The following is a 13,783-nucleotide window of genomic DNA, read 5'->3' as shown; positions in this document are numbered from 1 at the left end:
ATTTTATCCCATTGTTGTTCTTTTTAAAGGTTGCCTTGTACAAACTGGCAAAGGGACAATCGATGAAAACTAGCTTTTTAAGCTAATTCGAGTGCATTTACATGTGTGTTGTTTTTTTTGTTGTACACAATGTTTATTAATGTGCATTGTCCCTTTCAAATAAACTAAACTGGACTGAATCTTACATGTTCAATAAGTTGACTAAAAATAAATACATACATAAATATTTGGTGTAATTTAATATTTTAATGTCATTTGTTGTTGAAGGTTTTGACTGACGGGATGTTTCAGGGGTTTAGCTTCAGCTTTTTAAATGCAGTGATCTCTGCTGTGTGTGCAGATGTTTCACAGTGAGACACAAACACCTGAAACACTCAGACAGCTGCAGCAGAGACTCTGCAGAGGGGAAACAGTTCAGGGAACTGCAGGAAGCGGAGGTAAGGGCCCTCCTGCCCTCCGTAGGTCCCTTCGTAGGGCCCTACTGCGGATTTCCTACAAGTTCTCAGATGTCAGACACTCAGGGGGCTCATGTTGCCTTCCTCCTCCTCCTCCTCCTCCTCCTCCTCGGAAACGGGATGTGATGTAAATACACAGAAAGTTTTTTTCGTCCCCGTCTCTGTGGAGTGTGCAGCTCCTCTTCTTCTTCTTCTTCTTCTTCTTCTTCTTCTTGTTCCAACACTTTGTTGAAGGAAAACTCTCCGAAGAGGATCTCAGAGGCGGACCGTGACGCGTCGGACGGATTCGGTCACCGTTACTTTGCTCCACCATGATACTGTAAACTCCACCGACAGTGAACCCACCGACCTGCCGGACTGCGCTCCGACACAGACGGATCAAACCGGAGAGAAGCTCGCTGCTGGTGTGGATCCGGAGGGAACCCGCGGACAGGTAATCAGCTGACAGCTTTACTGAGTGTGAGAGTGTGATCCGGATCAGGCTGCTGGGACCAGGGACCACAGGTCTAGGATCAGTCCTGTTGCTGCTGCTGAGGCCTAATGTCACATCTCACATCTGGCTTCTAAACGAAGGACTCACAGTCCACAGATGCAACTGAGCGCACTGACAAACATTTAATGCAGCATCACATCTGCAGACACGTCACAGACCTGCACGGTAAAGCTGTAATCCTATTATATAAGCACTGCAGGACAATGAGAGGGTGCATGTGGAGAGTCTGTGGGTCACTGTCGGGATATTACAGTGCCACTGTAGAGGATATTATGGGATACACTCACCATAGAAACACAGATGATAAAGTTCTTGTCTTTATAAAACAGATCAAAACGTTTACAGTGTCGCCCAGGTGATAAGATACAAACCATCTGTCATAAACTCACTGCAGAGAGTCACAGATGCACTATAAGAATATTTTTATGGCTGTAAGATCATAGTGGTAAATAACTAAATATTAATTATAATATGAGACACTTATAGAGCTGATAAAGTAAAATATGATGCAGATCAGGTGCTTTAAAGCCACAACAGGAACACACAGGTATTTACTAATGTGAGTATATTACATGGTGCCATTAAAGAAGATATAAATACACTGAATCGTGATGTAACTATGGAATATCCACAGGTCAAGGCACAGCTGCAGTTACCAGACGGTTAATCAGTTGATTAGCAGAATATTAAAGGTCCAGTGTGTCAGGGAATTTTAGTAGTAGTATTTTATTCGATCATATATGCGCACGTACAATCGGACACCCAAAGAACCACACGCTAATAGATCGAAAAAAATGTAGTGGCTTGTAGCGGTGACGATTGCAGATTGTAACCAGCTGAAACTTCTCCCGGTTAGAATTCCTTCAGAGTTCATTGTTCAGGAGCTGAATTATCCTCAGAGGTCTCTTCCTCTCTAAAACAAACAGATCAGCTGATTTAAACTGAATGAATTGGTTTCATGTCATTTTGCTGACGCTGTTTGGCATGTCAGTCATGGGCCGGTAGCCTATAGCACCTGCTAATGTATGCTCACCTTCTTTTCTGATCCAGACGTTCAGGAGGTTAGAGGCAGAATAACTGGAGGCCGTTTTAAATCAGTAAAAACATTGAGTAAAGCAGTTTCCTGGTGAAAAAAATAGTGTTTTTGCAACCCTCTTGTCTTGGAGGGGCGTCCAACACCAAAACATGAATGTCTCTATCTAGAGTCAGCGTTTGGTTTGTCCTTTCTGGGCTACTGTAGAAACATGGCGGTGCAACATGGCGATCTCTGTAGACGAGGACCTGCTCCCTGTGGAGATATAAAGGCTCATTCTAAAGTAACAGAAACACAACGATTCTTATTTTCAGGTGATTAAACACTAAAGAAAACAGGCTTATATTATATTCCATTTCTGACAATATCACCTTAATTCCTACACACTGGAGCTTTAAATATTTTTTTTCATGCTAAAAAAAAAGCCAAATATTTGATGCGTCCACGTTTTAACATCTGTGAATTCGCTGTTTTTTATTGTGAATAAAATATTTTAGGGGGGCCTGGACTGTTGGTCGGACAGAACAGGACATTCAGCGGACAACAGAACGTCACCACCAGCGTCAGGAAATGTTCTGATTACATAATAAATCAAGTAACTAATCAATAGATTGCCTGTGGATATTCTCATTTATCCAGGTCATAGTTATCTCAAGGCAATTGAATCGAAAGCAACTGGACTTAGTTTTGTCTTAGAAGACGTTTCAGCTCTTATCCAAGAAGCTTCATCAGTGTCTGACTAGGCTGGAACTAGTCTGACAAACTGGTGTGGAAAAACCCAGGTATTTAACCTCTGAGGAGGTCTTCACAAGGCCAATGATGTCATTGGTTTGTTATTGCTCCAATGGTGTGTCAACGACGGTCGTTGAAACTCCTGCTGCACCGGTGGTCGGTGGAGTCATAGAGTGTACATACACCACACACCCAGAAGAGCAGCCTGGTGTACGCTGTCCAATGCAGTGAGGAATGCCCAGACTTGTACATTGGTGAAACAAAACAACCACTAAACAAACACATGGCCCAACACAGAAGGGAGACTAGTTCCAGCCTAGTCAGACAAGCATGAACTGATGAACCCTCTTGGATAAGAGGTGAAAGTCCAGGTGCGTTTGATTCAATCGCCTTGAGATAATTGATAGATTATATTATGATGAAACTAATCTAGCTGCAGCCCTCGAACACACAAACATATATAAAGCACAATATTGTCGATACAGCAAACTGTGAATAAAACCAGGACCAGACCCTCCCACTATATTAAATACATATCATACCACATGGCACCCAGTAATACACTGTACATATTAACAGTCAGTGTCAGTTATTAATTATTTAGTCTATTTAGTCAAATGTGAAGTTGACGGTTTTTATATTTTTACAGTTTTCCGGTCAGCTCAGAGCATTTTGATCCCGAGGACAAACTGGGACACATTGTTCTGGTGCTGTTTGTAGGCGTAGAGAAAAAAAAAGTGCATTATGACATCATATATTACACAATGTATACAGAAAGAAGAGATATGTTGTATAAGAAATATGTACAGATATGTAAATTGTGTATTAAACATAAATGCAAGAAGAGTAATAATAATCTGTGCAGTAATTTTGCATATGACCTTAATGACCTCTCAAATGTCCATGACTAATTTCTCCTAAGGGAGCCAATGAAGTGTAATCTAATCTAATCTAATCTAATCTAATCTAATCTAATCTAATCTAATCTAATATTCCTAACGTATCAATAATGTTTCCTCTTTAGTTTTATTACAACATGATACGTCAGTTTATATTAAAGATGATTCTGTAGTTCAGAGACAGTTTGCAGTGTGTCAGATAGTGACAGGGTCAGGGTCAAGTTTTCTTCCTACATGTTTTAAAGTGTGTTTTTTCACCCTGATCAGGTTGGTTTTATCTGTCAGTTAACTGTCAACATCAGCACCGTTGCTATGGTTACCCACAGTTTGATTTACTGTATCTTAAGCGCTCATGTAGAGCTGCAGTTTAAGTTTAGGGCTGAGGTGTTGGGTTAGTTAAAACAAACAGTCTGCAGTGTCATCATGTGTGTCTCTGTGTGCATGTGTGTGTGTGTGTGTGTGTGTGTGCGTGTTGCCGACCTGTCGACCTCCTGTCAGGTGTGCTCAGGATCATGTTTGGGTTATTTTCATGCTCACAGTCGGTCAGCTCAGGTTACAGGGACAGACGACGGTGAGAGGTTGAATCCTTCAAACACAAACACTGAGTAAATCCCTGTGTCTGTGTCTCGTCTCTGTGAGTGTGATCATTCTGCAGAGGGACTGTCAGGACAGACAGAAGTGAACAGACTCATTTATAAAAACTAAAGTGAAACTGTGTGTGTGTGTGTGTGTGTGTGTGTGTGTGTGTGTTGAATACTCTCAGTGAATAAAATCCCCTCATTTGTCACACTTCTGTTAAAACCAGTGCTGAAATTTGAAATCTCAGTCCCCACTCAAGGTCAGGGTCGCTGGCTGTTTCCAGAGCTTTCACCACATGGTCTTCATCAGCAGATGGAGTTTACTCTGTTGTCATGGCGACAGATATGTTGACTTTAAAGCTCAATAGCTGCCATGACTTCTCGTTCATGTTGGCTTAAAGGTTAAGCACCAGAGTTCACTTTAGACTTTGGATATTTATTACTGACTAAGTCAGGGTTTCCCACACGTTCATTTAATCAAGGCAGCCCGCCACATTTTGATTTTCTATTTTTGGAGCTGGACGGTTCATTTGGAGCGCTGTTGGAATATACACCATTTGGTTATTCAATGCACCACACTCAGTCAAGTGGAGCTACAGTTCCAGCTGGACGAGGACATCTAACTGGCCTACTGTCCTTGTCCCAGTATACAAGCACGGGAGGGGAATCCATTTATTGAGCCAAGTATGTGCGACTCCTCTACGATAGGTGGAGATATGCCCCCTTTCAGCTTGTTAGTATTGGACCTTTTTCCTGTTGACCTATTACGTCACAGACCAAACAATGGACAAACAAGTTAGCTACGGTTAGCTAGCAGCTAACTGCTACCATGGTGGACAACTTTGGCTCCCGGGGTGGAAAATGTGGAGCATGCTCAGAGCGCCTCGGACAGTTTAGGTCTGATTGATGGATTTTAAAAGTCCGGTTTTAGTCTGACTGATACAGTAAATCCATTTTCTCCTAATGTCATGTAAATGAACAGACTCTTGCAGTGCAGAGCGTAGGCCTACTTTGGGCAGAAACAGAGAAGCACAACGTCAGGCACAGCCTATTGACTGATCAGTTATCCAGCCTGCGACTCAAAGCAGTTACCGCCACACATAGAATCTCATTCTGTGGGAAATAGGCCACTGTTAGTAATAATGCTAAAATTATATTAACCAATAATTCAATAGAAATTGATGAATCATGTACATCACTTCTCAACCCCAAAGTCACTGGTTTCAGATTTTGCTGCTGTTCTCTTACAGAGTCAGAGCTTCAACAGTGTGAGATTGTCCGGAACGATAACTCGTCTCAGAAAATATCGTGTGATCACAGTAGAAAATTATTATTATTATAATTATCATCAATTATAATGAACTTTAAAAGAGTGCAAACAAAAGAACTGTTTGGTTGAACAAATGTTTCATGATATCTGAAACTAAAAACTATTTGTGTTGATCGAAGCACAAAAAGTCTGACAGGCAGTTGAGTAGGAGAGGAGAGGAGTGCACGCACTTTTTTTTAAAAAGACCATAGATAACAAATACAAATGGTGTGATAACCGCCAATTTTAATACCAAGATATATAGTTTCAAAAGTGTGCAGCTGCAACCCTGATCACAGTTATCTAAATGTCTTCGGTTTTGGACTGTTGGTCGGACAAAACGAGACGTTTGAAGATGTCTCTCTGCACTCTGGGAACTTAAATCAACACGACTGTTGTTGTGGAGATTAAAGTTTATTAATTATTGTTCTTTAAAATCTTAGATGTCTAAACGATGCTCATTAAATGTGAATAAAAAAAATGACACAAGTAAAATCTGAGACAAAACAGTGCAGAAGTTAAACTGTAGACATGAAATATAACATTTACAAAATATAAAATAAGTCGTGGGATAAGAATAAAATATAACATTTATAAAATACTGAATAACATGTGTTAGTGGCGTACAGGTGCACAGTAATCACCATATGAATAAACTGAGTGTGATCAGGGAGACTCAACTTTCTTTGCACGGGTGCCGCTAGTTAATAAATTTACATTAATAATATATAATAAATGTATATATAATAGTATATATCATTTATAATTAAGGATCAGCTGTGTTCAACCTTGTGACGTTTACTGTCTTAACTCACTTTTTTAATAAAGAAGCTCTATTGTGAAGCTCTTTAAATGCACTGTGGCCTTATTTACATTCAGATATATACTTTTTATATATTACATTTATAATATTTATTTGATTTGATTATCAGTTTATTTTAACTTTGATTTAGAAACTGATCTGCGGCCCACCCTGCACCCTGTAGCCGTGAGCCCGGCTTGAGTGCGCTGTGATTATTTGGGAAAATAAAAGACATTAAACTTGAGTGTTTTTGCTCCAAATCAAATAAAATTTGAGTTGTGATAATAATCAAAGTCAGTGCGGACCGATGGTATCAGCCCCCTGCAGGGATCCTTCACAGCGCCGTGTGTGATTGATCGTGTCTCGTACAGAGTGATCGCAGCCCGAAGCTTCACAGTCTCAGTGATTTCACAACAACAGCTCAGTGTTTGGCTCCGACTGTGAGAGCCGACAGCTCAGCTCACTGAACAAACCAACAACACAACAATGGAGACGTCTTGTTTCTCACTGCTGCCACTTTTCTTTTCATCACTCCGTCTGCAGGTCGTTTGGGTTTCAGGGTGTATCCACCAACAGAGCAGCGTGTTCCCAGTGGAAGTGTAGGAGTGTATTTATCCTGTAACAAACAGCATGTGACCCGGTCCTGCTGCTGCTGTCAGCTTTATATTCCCACTAACTCACATGATGACTGTTGTTCAGCCTGTGTTTGTCTCTGAGCCTCAGATATCTGAGGTGAACCGCAGCAGGTTCGTCCTCTGGAGAGAAAATCTGTAATTTAAAACTCAGCTCTGCTTCACTTCCCAAACATCACCGGCACCAGCAGAGTTTATATTGCTGCAAAATCTAAAACTCATGTTTATTCTCCTCAAACTGCGTCTATACAATAACAGCAAGAATGTCTTCAAAACTGTGGAGGGCTGTCAGAGTTCTTACAGAATGTTTAATCCACAGGGTTTTATTAGGGCTGTCAAGCAATTAATAAAAGTAATCTAATTAATGACATGCTTTGTGATTAATGAATCTTAATTAATTGCATACATTAACTGTTGCTGTATTCAGGATTGTTTAACTCAAACGAATTTTGGCAAATGTGTCGTAGTAAAGCTGCTGGATTTAGGACACAGTTGTCCCCCTGTCCTTTAACAACCAAACTGGTCTGCAGTCCACTTTGTTAGAGAGTTAGTGAGTCGGTCACATGTAGACTTATTCAGTTTGCATCTGAACGCCTGGTCAAGTGTGGTTTGACGAGGCTGGCTGCTAGCGTTAGCGTCATAGGCTGTGCTAGCTCGGACCTGTTTTGCATTGAGGTGATATTTCAGGCTTGAAGTTCTCCGATGGTACGAAAATTCCTTCCTGCAGAGAGTTGTGCTCCTATCAACAGTTCCCTCTGGGCGTTTTGTAAATGTAAATGTTCCGTTCACGGGGCCGAACGTGGTCGTCTCGTCTGCCTCCATCATGTGACAATGACACTGTGGCCTGCGTGTAACAGGGCACCATGGAGTGCGATTAATCAGTGTTCGAAATGACTACGTTATTTTGACAGCCCTAGCTTTTATACACCACAATCTAAAGTTAAAGTGCCGTATGTATTATTAGCTTTAATACTGATGATTGTTTGTCTGGGTATGCATCGGTCATGATCCTGTAAACTCTGGCATGTTAACCTGCACGGTGAGTTTGCTGATAGACAGCAGAGGCAGAGGCACTATGATTGGCTGTCTGCTCAGTTAGTGTGCACCAACTGTTTGATGAGACTGCGACTGTTTTTTTAATGTGCATTGTTGTCTTTTGTTTGTGCCGACATCTCGAGCAACAACATCTTTTTGAGGACTTAAGGAATCAAGTACGGGGCTTCATATGACGTGTGGTGCAACTTTGATGTGCTGTAATTGGTCTATTAATCTTTAAAACCTCAAACACAGCAAAGTAAGAAACTAAGATCCTGTAATGTCGGTAATTAAAGTAGATTAAACTAGAGTCGACTGATGGTGAATAAATGCTTTTCTGACCTGTGTCTGTGTGCACACTTTGTGCCACCTCTGCATAAGTCAGTGCCCACCTCGGCCATCATAGTGAGAAACTCTGGATGTGCCGCTGCTGTGCCCTCAGTGAACTCTGAGGACTCAAACTTAACAAGATGACGTCAGACTGAGGCTCAGTGGGAGCGAGCGCTCTTGCTCTCCAATAAAAGATAATTCATCCCATCCTGACATCTCTGCGACATTAGATCCAGATCTTCTTTAAAATCTGTCCAGCTCCACCTGCAGCCAACAGACTGATGTGTGTGTGTGAGAGACTTCTGCCAGAGATGGAACTATTTAACAGATCGTATTTTACAAGTTAGCAGCAGGAAAACGTGAAAACACGACCTCCTTCCAGAGAAGTCCTTCGCTAGTTTAGATAAATGTCTCCAGAGACAGAGTCAAAATATAAAGTCTTTGACCCTCTTATCACACTCTGATCTGACTGATGATGCTCTCATCATGCCTTTTTATATAAACACCACTTAAGCCACAAACTCAAACACTTACAGGAAACAATCAAAATGGCCTCTGGAGACATGTGTGTGCATGTGTGTGTGTGTGTGTGTGTGTGTGTGTGCAGATAGTAGCTGTGGTTCGAGTGGAAGCAGCAGATTACAGATGAGTGTAAATGAGCGAGTGTGTGTCGAGTTTCCATCTGCGGAGCTGCAGCCAGCAGCTCATTAAACCATTAAGAAACCACACGGAGGATCTGTTAGAGGCACGTGAGGCAGAGAGAGGGAACACTGAACATGGCCGCTGCTGCTGCTGCTGCTGCTGCTGCTGCTGAGGGGAGCTGGTACACAGAGAAGTGTGTTTTTATCAGGGAGAACTGTATTTAAATCAGGCGTAATGAGGAGCTAAATGTCAAACTGAATCAGGAAAACCTTCCTTGGTTTGATGGCAGCAGAGACGTCAGGCTGAAGGTCACTCACCTGTGCTGAAAGTCTACTGTACGATCATATGGAAACATCTGCGCTGCCATATTAAGTTTTATTTTTGATCAGGCAGCTGAAAGTGGTGTTTGGTTTTGTTGTAATTCAGATTAAAGTCTAATTCTAGTTTCTCTTATCAATTTCTGTATTTACGCTGCTGTAATCATAAATGAGGAGGCACATGTGATCATATTGTCTAGTACACAGTGCACCGTGTCTGTGTCTCACATGATTTTTCCCCTGAGTCGGACGTCCCAGGATCAGCTGGCTCCGATGGCGCTCTGTGACTTCCAGTCAGAAACGCTGCAGGAAGTGCTTCAGTGTGTCGCATTAAATTGTTTGCATGCAGCGGTCACAATTATCTGAATCACTGCGATTATCTTTGTGAAGCTTTACCGCACTTCTGCACATCCTGTAAACATTCAACAAACATCGCTGTCAGGGATCTGTCAGCAGAATTGAAAAGCACGTTTGTCAGTTTGCTGAGTGGATTTAGCTCCTTGGTTAGAAATAGGGTCGTGGATTTGGATCCACCATCTTCCTCCTGTGTTCCTCCTGTGTTGTTTGTTACGTGACCCCACTGTTGTTTTGTCGCATAAAATGTTGTGCTGAGATTCTACAAGTCGAGTTGTTTTCTCCCTCTCTGATTTTATTTTTTGTCAGTCAGTGTGCTGTGCATTTTCCTTCTGGGGACGTTTTTGTCCCGAGATTTTGCTTCAGAGTGAACGCTCTTCACTTTCACGCTGCTCTTTGATACAGGAAGCTACAGACACAGAGGCAGCTGCCCAGAAGAAGAGACTCTTTGAAATAATGTTATCTTCTGCTTTCTTCTCTCAGGCCATCGTTAGCCCAGTTAGCTGTCAGAGTGAATGTCCTGCTGAATCCCGTCAAAACTCTCAAACTCTCAAAATTATTTGTATTGAACAGCTAAATCTGGTTTGACTAAAAAATGTTAGGTGCGACCCTACAATTGATTAAGAAATATTCCTCTTCTCCATGTTTGGTATGTTAGATTTGCAACAGAGCCCAGTGGAAAGAGGCAATGAATTCTTCATATCTTCATACCTTTTGACATTTCACCGGAGTGTACGTCAGCCTACATGACAGTTTTTATCTAACAGTAAACAAATAAACAAACTGGCTTCGATGGCAGCCCCCCACCAGCTCCAAGCAGCAAGTCTGCTATGTTATAAAATGTTTTTCATCTGCTGTTGCTGGCGGGCTTGTAGTCCTGTAACATTATCCCCACCACTCACAGTCACCATATATTTTAGGGCTGTAGTCAACCAAAGAAAATCTTGGTCGACTAAAGTCGCACATAATCTTCAACTAATCGATTAGTCAAGGTGGGGAAAAAAATCTGCACGTTATTTTTACTGGTGTGTCTGTGTCACTCTGCAGTTACACCTTTTTACTGGTGTGTCTGTGTCACTCTGCAGTTACACCTCCAAAACACTAGTCGGCGGTGGAGGACTAAGTGCTTTATTTATATAGTTGATTCAAAACACACATTAAACACACATTAAACACACATTAAACATGGCTTAATAGAGACAACTTCAAACACAAGTACGCAAACTGGCTTCACTATAACTTGTAGAACTGACAGACAAACACATGCTAACGTTATTAGCACAAGTCTATGGCGTTTAACATTGTATTAATTAGCCTAGCATCTCGCGATCTTTTCCTCTTCTCATATAAAACCAGAGACAACAGCAACATTTAACAAAGGTAACGGCACATAATTCAGCTCCATTACAACTCACAACATTCACCGACAAAACAACTGTCTTATACTAAACACGTTATATTAAACAAATACAACATGCTAACGTTATTAGCGCCAGCCTATGGCATTTTACATTGTATACATTAGCTTAGCGACGAGCGGAGATTTCCTCTGCTCATATTTCAGCCAGGATAAATCACACACAAGACTTAAAATGCTATTTTAGTGGAGGCTTTATTGTCTTCACAATTTATTGTTTCTTACCTGTGAAATACTGGTGTCAGCTTACAGAGACAGACAGGAGGTCTGCGTCACCGCAACGCTGAGCGTGAGGGTGGGTGAGTCCAACTTTCTGTCAACAACGGGGTTGTTTTGAAAACACCCCCATTTTCACAGGTAACTTAGCCTGTCCCCCCCGCCGCAGGAAATAATGGATTAATCCTGGTAAGCTGTTGATGCAGCACTTTTCTCCTCATGAAAGTAACACAGCGATTATTGGACCAATGAGAATTTGGTCGGATGAGAGCATAGCAACCAAATAATCGACTAGTCGACCAGGAGACTACAGCCCTAATATTTTTTAAGTTCAGCTGCCTGTTCCACCAGTAGAGACTGACCTCTGGTGGCACATGCTGCGCACTACATCACATCGCATCATTACAGCATCTCCGTATCAGTTTTATAGAAAGCGGAGCGTCTGTATTTTGATGGAATTGAAAATCATACCGTCAGGATTTCTAAATCCCCTGGTATACTGTAATACTGTGATACCGCCCAAGCCTTAAAGAGACAGAGTGTAGTCAGAGCCTGCTGAGCTTACTGTGTGGTCAGCAATGGAGGAAATAAAACCAAGGCACAGCTTTGAGTCTCAAAACTTGTCTCAGTCTGATTGAGTCAAGTGCAGAACTCAAGTGTATATGTGTCAGTTCTGTTACAGACTGGGCGTCCACTGCCTCTAACCCAGTGCATGCTGGGATGAACTGTGGTTCCTGGATCAATGGATCCTGAAAACCCAGCTCAATCTGAACCATATACGCAGTGATCTCATAACCCTTAAGTGTTGTGTTAAAGGGGTAGTTTACCCAAAAACTGTATAAGCACCTGAGGAAATGAAAGCAGATCAGTGCATACAGACTTGGACATAGTCCGAACGCAGCACACAACACATTCCTTCACAGGAAATTATTTGTTTAGCAATGATTGAGGGACAGAAGTTTTGTTTTGATTGTTATGCTCCTATGAACGGATAGAAGACACTTGAAAATTGCTGCATAGAAAGTTATGTAGACGTTTATAACTTTTGTTTATTTGACACACCGTCAAAGTCTGTTTGCACTGATCTGCTCTCCTTAAAGTCATCCGATAGAAAACTCTTTCTGGGACCAATGAGAGCCTCAGGAGGTGAGCACTATATACAGTTTATATTGTTTTGGGTGAACTGTTCCTTTAAAGTCTACATGTGTTGGTAGAAATTTGAGGGACGTTTTTAAAGTCACAGAAGTCGTCAATCAAACAAATGTTAGTTCTGCTCAGTGATTCATAACTGGGCCTTATAGAGAATCCAGAGACAGACGAGCTCCTCGGCTCCCTCCACCCACTGCTGACAGAGTTATGATACCCTGCATACCTGTGTGTGTGTGTGTGTGTGTGTGTGTGTGTGTGTGTGTACTGAGACATGTCTTCGGGGCTCTTATTTCGAGTCAAGCAGTTCAGTCTTGAAGTGTTTGACATCAGAGTTACTGGAAAGATTTAAAGTCTTGTTCTGACGCTTAAAATCAAAAATATTTGACAGCTTTTTTTCACCCTTACATTAACACAGTGTACTTACTGTAGTTGATGCTGACCAGCTCAGTAGAGCTCTGGATGAAAAGGTTTATAATCTCTCAATATCCAGGTCAAATTCTTCTCTAACACAACCTCCACATCCTCTGTGTAAACCATGAAAGTGGGCTAAATGATTCCACATTCAGGTTTTCAGGTGTGTTTGATAGCGCTCACCTTGGCTGTCAGTTCAAAGCTCTACGTGTTAAATCAAGCGCTCCTCACATTCTTCAGATACCAGCGGCAGCTCTTTTTAAACCATCTGCCGCTCTGCTCCGGTTCAGACCTCCTAACCATCACCTGCTCAGGTTACATTTACATTTTGGGCATTTGGCTGATGCACATGTGACATTTTACACCAAGTGCTGCAGGAGTGAAAGCTGAAACCTGCACCTGAAAGATCTGCGCTAACAGAGATTTAAACCTCCACTGACTCCACATGTTGAAATGAGTTTACATGTCCTAGTTAGAGTAACTCATGCTGTAAAAACAGCTGTGTCAAACCTTGTGTTGCTCTTCAGCTCAGTGTGAACATGGATGTCTTGACATCTTGTGACCTGTGTGTCACCAAATCAGTGCTTCCTGCCCAAAATGCATCGGCACAGCTGGTAAACCCACTGACTGTGGTGAGGTGAGCATCATGTTGAGGTTTCATGTTGTTCTGATGGGTGTCAGTCAGTACCTTTACATGACATCAGGGCAAAATGGATTTATTGTGTTTTTCCAACTAAAACCGGAGTTTTAAAATCCATGTAAACATGTTAGTCTGACTGAAATCGCACGAAGTCGGACTAACACACCCAGATCATGTGACTCCTGCATGTATACAGTCAATCAGACCCAAACTGGCCGAGGCGCTCTGAGCATGCTCCACAGTTTCCGCCCCGGGCTTTGACCCTGAAGTCCAATAGCATTAAATGTGTAAGAGAAGAAGAAGCCGGTAACAACATGGAGAAATCTACATCCAGAGCCG

At 41.9% G+C, this 13,783-nt stretch overlaps 1 protein-coding gene across 1 annotated transcript in view; it reads left to right on the top strand.

The window, feature by feature from the left end:
• The first annotated feature begins 390 nt into the window (after nucleotides 1-390).
• The window catches only part of ddr2l (discoidin domain receptor family, member 2, like), a 39,876-nt gene continuing 26,483 nt past the window's right edge, over nucleotides 391-13,783 (top strand). The window contains exon 1 of the mRNA XM_050052109.1: nucleotides 391-888. The gene's annotated coding sequence lies outside the window, so the exon portion shown is untranslated. The remainder of the gene's footprint in view (nucleotides 889-13,783) is intronic.

The sequence above is a fragment of the Epinephelus moara genome, chromosome 8 (assembly GCF_006386435.1).
Source record: "Epinephelus moara isolate mb chromosome 8, YSFRI_EMoa_1.0, whole genome shotgun sequence".
Lineage (NCBI taxonomy): Eukaryota > Metazoa > Chordata > Actinopteri > Perciformes > Serranidae > Epinephelus > Epinephelus moara.
This window is presented reverse-complemented; position numbering and strand designations above follow the sequence as displayed.